Here is a 12,415-nt window from a genome sequence, read left to right as displayed (position 1 = left end):
CAAAAACAATTTTGTGAAAGCCAGAGCTATTTTATTTCCTACTTAGAAACAGAATATTGACATTAGAGTCTTTCTTAGTTGTTTCTCGGCTTGTGAATAGTTCGATCTAATAGTTTCTAATAGGCTTACGAGATCTTCATCCCCTAACACAGAGAGGAAAGGCAGTGCTCTGAAATATTTGAAAATGGCGTAGCAGCAGTGTGCCAGGATGCCAACACAAGGCGCAGGAGCTGGTTCTTGGCCCTCCTTTGTACTCTAATTGCAGGCGTGGATAATTGCAAACCACTCAATTAATTGGCCTCTGTAGCAATGCCTCTGTCTTCTGCTAACTTGTCTAAGCTGTAGGATGCACCCCTGATTCACTTTGGAACCATCTTCAGGAGCACAATGCTCACATTGTCTTTCCCTGGACTTTGAAAAATCAAGGGAAATCAATTGCCTTTTCACTGTGCCGCCACAAAATGACCTTCCACCCTCTGGATAAATATTAGCATGCCCTGCTTCATCAGGGTTTATTGGAACACTTTCCTTGGAGAAAACAGTCTGTCAGGCAGCTTCTCTGTGGCAACTGGAGGCCCACACTGGCTGTGTTGACCTTGAAGCCATTTAGGAACAGGAACATCAAAACCTGTCACCATTAAGGTACAAGTATTCTAATTTAGGGAATCAGGTCTGAACTATGCCAATTATCTTCATTCTTAGATGATATCCAGTTATCCTTGGTATGTTAACACTTGAGTCTGTAAAAACTTGCCTGTCGGGGCTGGAGAGACGGCTCAGAGGTTAAGAGCATTGCCTGCTCTTCCAAAGCAGTTCAATTCCCAGCAACCACATGGTGGCTCACAACCATCTGTAATGGTGCCCTCTTCTGGCCAGCAGGCATACACACAGAATATTGTATAAAAAAAAAAAAAAAACTTGCCTGTCCCGGAACTAGCTCTTGTAGACCAGGCTGGCCTCCAACTCCCAGAGATCCGCCCGTGTGCCACCACCGCCCGGCATCTGGTGGTTTTCATATCCTATAAATAATAGGAAATTTCTGCCAAGTCAATCTGCACATTCACTTACTTGAAAAGGGACTTTTCCTTTCAGAATAATAAGATAATAAAAAGGATATCATTTCACTGTTAATGTACATAGTTGTATATCATCCCAAACTATAACTTCCTAAAATACTCATTGGCCATTGTTTTTAATTTAATTTTGTTTCTTTGGTAGTAGGGGCCTCGCCCATGCTATGCATCACTTCACCACTGAACCACAGCTCTGCTTTCCTCTTTGATTTTGTGCTAGAAGACCTTGAACTTATTGAAGGCTTGTTTTGTTTTGTTGGTTTAAAGGAGGGGTTGTTTATCTTCTGGCAAGTGTAACCTTGAACTTCCAATCCTGCTGGCACTACCTTCCAAGTAACTGGGATTATAGGCCAACCACCACCAGGCCCTGCTCTCAATGGCAATTTTTGGTTGGTTGGTTGGGGTTTTTTTTGTTTTGTTTTGTTTTGTTTTGTTTTTTTGTTTTTCAAGACAGGGTTTCTCTGTAGCATTGGAGCCTGTCCTGGAACTCACTCACTCTGTAGACCAGGCTGGCCTCGAACTCTCAGAAATGTGCCTGCCTCTGCCTCCCGAGTGCTGGGATTAAAGGTGTATACCACCACTGCCCGGCTCTCACTGGCAATTTTAGGGCATGTGTAGACAGAGGAATAAATGTTCCAACAGCATTTTGCAGTGATAGTAGGATTTATGGTCAGTGTTATCTTTTCCTCTGTGTGTTATAAGGCAATAACAGGATTGCTGTTGATTCATAGAAATAATGCGAGATACAGCCAGTGAAGGGAACTACTGTCCCTTCCTTGCAAACTCCTGCCGTGGAAAACCACGCACATGTGGGATACCATAGGCCTCTAGGACCTTCTTGGTTTTAGACCTGTGTTTGTGTGTGTGGTGTGAATATTCATATAAATGTATATTGGAGTGTGTGGGCATATGTGTATGTATATAGGTTCACATATTGCTCAGTTGAACCCAGAACTCAGTGATAGAGCTAGGAACTAACCTGTTTGCTCCCAGGTTCCTCTGCCTCAGTCTTTGGAGAGCTGAAATTACAGGTGGCCCACCGTTCCCACTGGGTTTTGGGTTTCTGAACTCTGGTGAGCCACCTCCCAGCCTGCCAAGGTTCTTAGGTATCTTAGGTCCAAGTAACCAAAGGCCGAGACGGGAGGATCCCTTGAGTCCTAGAGTTCAAGGGATCTCATAGCATAGCATAGCATTGCATAGCATAACAATACTTCATTTCCAAAAGACGCAGAGGAAGGTGGAAGAAAGGGAGGAGAAAGAAGAGTTGGAGGGGAGAGCAGGGGGGTGGAACAATCAGAAATTCTTTGATAAGGCAAGCCTGGAATCCTCTTTCATAGTTCAAAGGTTTTCAATAAAAAAATTTTGATTTCATAGACATCTTTCCAATCATCTTTACTGACATGCAATTGAAATAAACTAGAATATATTACCCCTCCGTTTATATAGAGCAGTACTCTGCATACCTTTTTTTAAAGCAAAAAGATCTTTCAGGGTCTGTAATGATGATTTATCATGCATGATGATGTGTGTGAATCAGACACGATGGTGTGTGTATCAGGCATGATGTGTGTGTGTATCATGCATGATCATGATGTGTGTATTAGGCATGATGATGTGTGTGTGTATCAGACACGATGGTGTGTGTGTATCAGACACGATGATGTGTGTGTATCAGACACGATGATGTGTGTGTATCAGGCATGATGGTGTGTGTATATCAGGTATGATGTGTGTGTATCAGACACGATGGTGTGTGTGTATCAGACACGATGGTGTGTGTATCAGACACAATGGTGTGTGTGTATCAGACACGATGATGTGTGTGTATCAGGCATGATGGTGTGTGTATATCAGGTATGATGTGTGTGTATCAGACACGATGGTGTGTGTGTATCAGACACGATGTGTGTGTATCAGACACGATGATGTGTGTGTATCAGACACGATGATGTGTGTGTATCAGACACGATGTGTGTGTGTATCAGGCACGATGGTGTGTGTGTATCAGACACGATGATGTGTGTGTATCAGGCATGATGATGTGTGTGTATCAGACACGATGATGTGTGTGTATCAGGCACGATGGTGTGTGTATCAGGTATGATGTGTGTATCATCTCAGCCCTTGCTAGACTTGAGAGTTTGCAACCATCCTGAGATACATAGATAGCAAGATCCTGTCGCAAAAAGAAAACTTTACAAAAGAGCATAGATTTGAATTACTGAACTGGGTCTCACTGTATAGCCCTGGTTGCCCTGAAACTCACAGAGACTGAATTCTTGCCTCAGAAACTGCCTCTGTCTTCAGGGTTCTGGGATCAAAGGTGTGTGCCACCATGCCCACCACTACAGGTCTGAATTTCAAAGGCCTAACAAAAGGAAGTCTAACAAGGTCTTACACAAAACACACATAAAAAATCTTTTTTTTTGTTTTGTTTTTCGAGACAGGGTTTCTCCGTAGCTTTTGGTTCCTGTCCTGGAACTAGCTCTCGTAGACCAGGCTGGCCTTGAACTCACAGAGATCCACCTGCCTCTGCCTCCTGGCTACACATGAACAATCTTGCATCCAGGCAGAGGCAGGTGGGTCTTTGTCAGCTGGAGGCTAGCCTGATCTTCACAGCAAGACTCTGCCTCAGGGCTGGAGAGATGGCTCAGCGGTTAAGAGCATTGCTTGTTCTTCCAAAGGTCCTGAGTTCAAATCCCAGCAACCACATGGTGACTCACAACCATCTGTAATGAGGTCTGGTGCCATCTTCTGGCCTGCAGACAGAATATTGTATACATAATAAATAAATAAATATTTAAAAAAAAAAAGACTCTGCCTCAAAAAAAAATGTTGCAAATGAACACAAATCAGAACTGAATTAATTGATGTATTTCTTTATACTTAAATATTTAGTTATGCTGGGCAGTGGTGGCACACATCTTTAATACCAGCACTCAGGAGGCAGAAGCAAGCAGATCTCTGTGAGTTCGAGGCCAGCCTGGTCTACACGAGCTAGTTCCAGGACAGGCTCCAAAACCACAGAGAAACCCTGTCTCGAAAAAAACCAAAAACAAAACAAAACAAAACCAAAGCTGCAAAGAAACCCTGTCTTGAAAAAAAAATTATTTATTCAGCAAGTACCAGGACATCCAAGTTGTCTGACCTTCACATATGTGACATGCGTGTATGTGCTCCACATGTGTACACGGTACATTTTAAAAAAGCAGGCAACAAACTTTGACTACTCACAACAGAAGAATTTTTTTTAATTTTTATTTATTTATTTAAGATTTCTGTCTCTTCCCCGCCACCGCCTCCCATTTCTCTCCCCCTCCCCCAATCAAGTCCCCCTCCCTCGTCGGCCCAAAGAGCAATCAGGGTTCCCTGACCTGTGGGAAGTCCAAGGACCACCCACTTCCATCCAGGTCTAGTAAGGTGAGCATCCCAACTGCCTAGGCTCCCACAAAGCCAGTATGTGCAGTAGGATCAAAAACCCATTGCCATTGTTCTTGAGTTCTCAGTAGTCCTCATTGTCCGCTATGTTCAGCAAGTCCGGTTTTATCCCAGGCTTTTTCAGACCCAGGCCAGCTGGCCTTGGTGAGTTCCCAAAAGAACATCCCCATTGTCTCAGTGTGTGGGTGCACCCCTCGCGGTCCTGAGTTCCTTGCTCGTGCTCTCTCTCCTTCTGCTCCTAATTTGGACCTTGAGATTTCTGTCCGACAACAGAAGAAATTTAAGATCAATAAAAATATGAAAAGATGTCCAAACTTTTCACTATAATCAGATAAATGCACAAAAATTGAAGATAGAGACCTTACCAAACAAAAAGAAGAAAGGGTAGGGAGAAAGGAAGAACACAGTCCAATAAGGTGGTAAGTACCTGTAATCTCAACACTTCGGAGGATGTAGGAAGGAAGGAAGGAAGGTCAGGAGTTCAAGGTCATTCTCAGCTATCTAGTATATTCAAAGCCAGTCTGGGCTGCAGGAAACCCTGTCTTCCTTACCACGAAAGAAACATCAAGTGTCTATTTAGATCTGTTAAGTCAGTCTGCAAGGGTAGAGATTAAATATGGTAGAAATTAGATAAAATCAAATAAAAATAATTTTTACAATTAAACTCCCAGGTTAGAGAAAGGTGGCTCATCGGGTGGAAAGCGTTTGCTGGCAAGCCTGACTCCATAGAGTCAATCTCTAGAGCCCACATGGTGGAAGGAAAAACCAATTCATACAAGATGACTTCTGACCTTGTGTGAGCTATGATACACGTGTGTGCCCCCACAGAGTAAGTAAGCAAATAAATAAATAAACAAACAAATGTACCTTTTTGAGGGAAGGGGAGTTCATGACAATGTTTCTCGGTGTAACAGCCCTGGCAGTCCAGAAACTTGCTTTGTAGACCAGGCTGGCCTCAAATTCACAGAGATCCGCCTGCCTCTGCCTCCTGAGTGCTGGGATTAAAGATGTGCACCACCACTGCCTGGCATAAATGTAATTTAAAAAAATTTACAGATGCCGGGCGGTGGTGGCGCACGCCTTTAATCCCAGCACTCAGGAGGCAGAGGCAGGCGGATCTCTGTGAGTTTGAGGCCAGCCTGGTCTACAAGAGTTAGTTCCAGGACAAGAACCAAAAAGCTACGGAGAAATCCTGTCTCAAAAAATCCAAAAAGAAAAAAAAATTTACAGATGGTTGTGAGCCCCTATGTGGATGCTGAGAATTGAACTCAGGACCTTTGGAAGAGCAGGTAGTTTTCTTACCCACTTAACCATCTCTCATCTCAAAAACAGGCTTAAAAATGAGAAAGCACAGTTTCCTGCCTCGACAGTCCCAGCTTCCCTAACGAGGCAGGAGGATTGCCTGAGTCTAGGAGTCTAGGAATTTGTGGTCAGTCTGGGCCTCAAAATAGCAGCAGCAGGAACAACAAGAGCAACCACGCATCAACCCCGGATCATGCTAAATTGAAAAGCTAGACGCAAAGTAGAAGTCCTCGTTATCCTGTCAAGATAAAGCTCATGGCATGCTCAGACTTACAGCCACAGAGTAGAGCGATGGTTGCCAGGGGCTGGAAGGATGCGGGGCAGGGATCACTCACTGGATAAAGAGTGGAGCTGGAGATAAAAAGTTTTGGGTGAAGATGTTGATGCTTTTCTGGCGAGATCTTTACTGAGATTTTATTGAGACTATAGGTCAAAGTCCATAGAAAATTGGGTATTTTGTTTTGCTGGGTTTTTGCTTTTGTTTCTGAGATAGAGTCTCCTGTGTCCCAGCCTGGCCTCAAACTCACAACATAACACCATCCTCAGTATGCAGTGTTGGGGATCAAACCCAGGGCCTCCAGAGGCAAGGCAAGCACTCTACCAACAAAGCCACATCTCTAGTCCTGGGATTGCAGGAGAAAATCATAATAATTTTGTTGTTGTTTTTTTGTTTTTGTTTTTCGAGACAGGGTTTCTCTGTAGCTTTGGTGCCTGTCCCGGAGCTAGCTCTTGTGGACCAGGCTGGCCTCGAACTCCCAGAGATCCACCTGCCTCTGCCTCCCAAGTGCTGGGATTAAAGGCGTGCGCCACCACCGCCCTGCTCATAATAATTTTTTTAATCCATGTAACTGGTCTATCGCTCCATTTATATAGATCTTGTTACTGTTGTTTTTGGTCTCAGGCTGACCACGTATCTGGGGATGACCTTGAACTCCTGATTCTCTTGCCTTCACCCACCAAGCTCTGGGATTACAGGAATGTACCACCACATCTAGCTTGTAAATTGAGATAGAGGTTCTTCATCAAACTCCCTCCAATTTCTACCTGTGATGCACTGGGATTTCGGGGGCGAGGGGCTGCCATGCCCACCTGGCATTTGTGTGAGTTCTGGGGATCCAAACTCTTGCCCTGGCTCTTGCTGCCTATACAGCAAGCACTTAGCTACTGAGCTACCTCCCCAGATTGATTTTTTTAAGATTATTTTATTTTAAGACAGAACATTGTGTAATGAAAGCTGGCCTCAAGCACACTGATTACAGAGAATGGCCTTGAATTTATTATTATTATTTTAAGATTTTTTTAAGTGTGTTTTATGTGTATGAGTACTCTACCTGCAAATATGCCTACATGCCAGAAGAGGGCATCTGTCCCATTATGGATAGCTGTAAGCTACCACGTGGCTGTTGGAAACTGAACACAGGACCTCTGAAAGAGAGGCCAGAGATCTTAATCGCTGAGCCATCTCTCCAGCCCCAGGCCTTTAACTTCTGATCTTCCTGGACAACAGGCATGCACCGCCGTTCAGTTAATACTGTGCTGAGGCTCGAACCTAGGGCTTCCAGCATGCTAAGCACGCACTCAGCCAGCTGAGCTGCATTCCCCAGTCCTGCTGCTGTCTTTTTAAAAGACGTTGGCTAGTTAGCTTACTTTGTGTACACAGTATGCTTGTGTCCGTGCACACTATGGGAATGCACACGTTCATGTCTCCTCGTGCGGAAAACACTGGAAGGTGGGTGCCCTGCTCTGTCACTCTACCTATTCTCTTGTGACAGGGCTCGCTAACCCTGGAGCCATCTGGGCCAGGGAGGCTAGCTGGTCAACAGAAGCTCTGTTCCTGCCCATGAGGACATCTGTGTAGAAGTAGAAACGGTCTTTCCTTTCGGCCCCAGACTGTGAGAGTTCCAGGGCCCTAGAGAGCACCAGCTTGCACATCTTCTTGAATGGAGTGTTTCTCCAGATTCTGAAAGGTGTCAGGGCTCGAGAAGCTGCCACACCCGGAGATGCATGTCCTTGCCACCCCGTGGCAATCCTTCAATCATTCTCAACTCCCTGGATATTGAATGCTACCTGTGTGCGTTATACAGATATTTAAATGCATTTCTTTATAGTTTTTGTGTAGGGAGAAAAAAAAATCTGCCCCTCAAACTGGGGCTTACAAAGCCGTAGCCATGACAAATTTCAAAACAATAGTAACAATAAAACCCAGGGTCTCAATGTATGGCACTCACTGGACCAGAACTCAATATATAGACCAGGCTGACCTAAATTGCCCAGAGATCTGTCTGATTAACCACACCAGGCCCCCTGTTGAACTTTCTCTTTGTATACATACTGGGATTCAAATTCAGGTCCTCAGGCCTGCACAGGAAGTGCTTGTACTCACTAAACCATATTCCCAAGTCCAATTTAACCTTTTCAATATCAAGTTTTAAGATTTTATTGATGGAGTACAAGAAAGCAATTTATTGGCTTCTCTATATTAACTTTCTTTTTTTTTTAAAAAAAAGATTTCATTATTATGCACACAGTATTCTGCCTGCATGTCTGCCTGCAGGCCAGAAGAGGACACCATATCTCATTACAGATGGTTGTGAGCCCCCATATGGTTGCTGGGAATTGAACTCAGGACCTCTGGGAGAGTAGCCAGTGCTCCTAACTGCTGAGCCACCTCTCCAGCCCTCTATATTAACTTCCATTTTGCAGCTTAACAATAGCTGTTCGTTTGTGCCAGGATTTTCAGCTGATTCTTTGGGATTTTCTGCATAAAACAGTCAAGAGCACCTATAAATTTACATTTTTTGTTGCTTCTCCGTGCGTACATTTTGTGGTTGCATTAGGTAGAGATTCTAGCATGGTGCTGAACTGAGAGAACAGAGCAGGTGTGCAGGTCAGTGGTAGAGCGAGCTTTAGGGACGTCCCAAGGCCAACCATCAGGTCAACCATCAGGACTGCACACACTAACAGTGATGAGAACAGACATCTGCTTCTTCCTGCCTTAGTGGGAAAGCATCTGGCTTCTCATCAGGAAACTTTTACCTCACTGAGTCGCACACATACACATTTTGTTTAACCTTACAGATTTTTTTCAGCTGAGTGTGGTGGCGCACACCTTTTTCCCCAGCACTCGGGAGGCAGAGGCAGGAAGATCTCTGTGAGTTTGAGGACAGCCTGGTCTACAGAGTGAGTTCAAGGACAACCAAGGCTACACAGAGAAACCCTGTCTCAAAAAAAGTTTAGATTTATTTACCCATATTTTTGTTTTGTTTTGTTTTTTTTTGGTTTTTCGAGACAGGGTTTCTCTTTTATGTGAGCCCAACTGTTTGCCGGGGTGTGTATACATATGCCACACGGGTGCCTTTGGAGGTCAGAAAAAACCATCAGACTCCCTGGAACTAGAATTGTGGATGGTTGTCTGCTGCCTGTGAGTGGCTGGGAGCCAAACTCAAACCCTCTTCAAGGGCAGCAGTGCTCTTAACTGCTGACCTTGTTACCAGCCTCAGACAATATATCTTTAAAATAAATAAATAAAATTAAATATATAAAAGAAGGAAAATTAAAACTCAGCGGTGGTGATGCACACTTTTAATCCCAGCACTTGGGAGACAGAGGAAAATGGATCTCTGAGTTCAAGGCAAGCCTGGTCTACAGAGCTAGTTTCCAGAAAGCCAGGGCTACACAGAGAAACCCTATCTCGAAAAATTGAAAGAAGGGCTGGAGAGATGGCTCAGAGGTTAAGAGCACTGCCTGCTCTTCCAAAGGTCCTGAGTTCAATCCCCAGCCACCACATGGTGGCTCACAACCATCTGTAATGAAGTCTGGTGCCCTCTTCTGGCCTGCAGGCATACACACAACAGAATATTGTATACATAATAAATAAATAAATAAATAAATAAATATTAAGAAAGAAAAATCGAAAGAAAAAAAGAAAGAAAGAAGAAAGGAAAAAAAGAAGGAAGAGGAGAAGAAGGAAAATTAAACCACAACTCACCATCCAACCACAAGTTGGTAGAAATTGTGAGTATTTTCTTATAATTTTATGTTGGTAACGATCTGATTCGTTCATAAGTCACGCTGTTTTTGACTCAGCTATTCAATTCACCTCCAAGACACAAACAGCCACCGAGCTGCAGCTTCAGTTCCACCTGAAGTATTTAAATGTCTCTGCATGGTCCTCAAAAACATTAATGATCCCTTTGGAACACACCGGACATAGTGGTACATGGGCTCCTTGGCAAAATCCTGTCTCAGAGAAAGAGAAAAATTGCTCCACCCATGAACTTACTGCAGCTATAGCTGCCTCCGTAAGACCAGCCCAAGAACCAGGCCTGGCTGCGCAAGCCTTCAGTCCTAGCACTCACTATGTAGGCGTGTCCCTGTGAGTGCCTAGCCAGCTTCATCTGCTTAGTAAGTTCCAGGACGTCCACTGCTACATAGTGAAACCCTGTCTCAAAAACCAAGCAAAACCAACCTACACAAGATCAAGTCGGTGGATATTTCAGCAGGACAGGGGAGCTATTGGCAGCTGATGACTTCTGGGGATTGAGTCAGATTTCTTTAAGGGTGTGGCCCTTCCTAGGTTGACCACACTCCAGTGGATGGCCCAACACCCATGAGTATACAGGCAGTACAAATCTGACTCAGTAGTTATCTGGGAATTCAGAGTCAGCATATTCTATATAGTAAGATCTGGGGCAGCCTCTCTCAAACACAAAAGTTGAGAAGGTCTAGGAAGTGGGGGGTGGATCCAGGAGGAATTAGAGAAAGGGAGGGATGAGGGTAAATATGCCAAAATGCCTTTTATGCATATGTGAAATTCTCAAAAAATAATAAAATATTTTTAAAGGAAAAAATAATTGAGTCATGATTAACTTCAAGAATTATTGCACTGGGGCTGGACAAATGGCTCAGTGGTTAAGAGCACTGCCTGCTCTTCCAAAGGTCCTGAGTTCAATTCCCAGCAACCACATGGTGGCTCATAACCATCTGTAATGGGATCTGGTGCCCTCTTCTGGATTGTGGGCATACATGCAGGCAGAACACTGTATACATAATAAATAAATAAATAAAATATTTTAAAAAAGAATTATTGCACCAAAGGGTGATGGCACACGCCTTTAATCCCAGCACTTGAGAGGCAGAGACAGGAGGATCTCTGTGAGTTCAAGCCTAGCTTCGTCTACAGAGTGAGTTCCAGAACAGCCAGGACTCCATGGAGAAACACTGTCTCCAAAAACCAAAACAAAACAACAACAACAACAACAAAACCCAGACACGATCTAGATAAAGGGAGAATCACATGGCCAGTGGTGGGGGCACACCTGGGAAAACACTGAGGCTGAACTGGGTGTGGGCAGCTTAGTGTGTGTCGAGCTAGAGGGAGGTGTGCACACACGGGCTCAAGTGACGATAAGGGAAGCCTGAACCGAGTCAGAGCCGGGCTTTCAACACTGCCTGTGACTGCCACTTAGTGGACTCTTTTCCTTCCATGTAAAAATAATGCTTTTTCTCTGGGGAGGCTGAGGCAGCCCACATGGATGACAGGCGGGGTCAACCTTGGAGGTACAACAAAACCCTGTCTGTAAATCCGGCACTCAGAGGCTGAGGCAGGAAGAGCTTCAGACGTCCCAAGCCAGCCTGAACTACAGAATGAGAACCTGTCTCGGATAGTTTTTTAATTTAAGTTTATTGAGCATTTACTATGTGTCCATCTCTAGTTGAAGTGGCTCAGGTGTGCTAACTGTACCCTCATAATAATCCATAAATATCATCCTTATTATGCTTCTTGGGTTGTTTGTTTTAGTTGACTTTCTTGTTGTTTTTGAGACAGGGTCTCACCATGTAGCTATGGCTAGCCTGGAACTCACTATGGAGTCTGCCTACCTCTGCCTCTCAAGGGCTGAGATGCTCACCACCACACAATTTATGCTACTTCTATGTAGCAGGAAGCTGTAGTGCACAACTGAGTTCCAGGACAGCCAGGGCTATGAAGTGAAACCATCTAAAATAAATAAATAAATAAATAATAAAAAATTAATTTAAGCCACTTCCTTTGACCTGGTGATGTAAGCTTGAGGCAGGGGAATTGCCACAAGTTACAGGTCAGCTTGCACTACATATCAAGTTCATAGGTAACAGAGTGAGCCCCTGCTTTAAAATAAGAGTCAAACGAGGACTAGAGACATAGGCCCATGGTGGGGCATGCACATGTCCTGAGTTCAAGCCCTAGTATTGCCAAAAGAAATTCAATTCATTTACTCCAGCAAATCCTCAAACTCAAGTTATCTCCCACATTCAATGCCGCATAGCCCCAGTGACCTCAAAGTCCTTTTGTAGCCAAGAATGACCTAGAACTTCTGGTCCTCTTGCCACCACCTCCTAGGGGCACCGATCCTAAAGCACCTACTTGGCTTGGTTTGCAGTTCTTTGAGATGGAGTCTTGCTTTGTAGCCAAAATGGCTTTGAATTATGTAGCTTAGGCAGGCCTTAATAGACTCACAGCAATCCTCCTGCTCCAGTCTCCCAACTTCCGGAGTTACAGGCGTGAGCCAGTGTGCTCAACTAAGCTGTTTGTTTGTTTGTTTGTTTGTTTTTGAGACAGGGTT

This window comes from Microtus pennsylvanicus, chromosome 12 (assembly GCF_037038515.1).
Source record: "Microtus pennsylvanicus isolate mMicPen1 chromosome 12, mMicPen1.hap1, whole genome shotgun sequence".
Taxonomy (NCBI): Eukaryota; Metazoa; Chordata; class Mammalia; order Rodentia; family Cricetidae; genus Microtus; species Microtus pennsylvanicus.
This window is presented reverse-complemented; position numbering follows the sequence as displayed.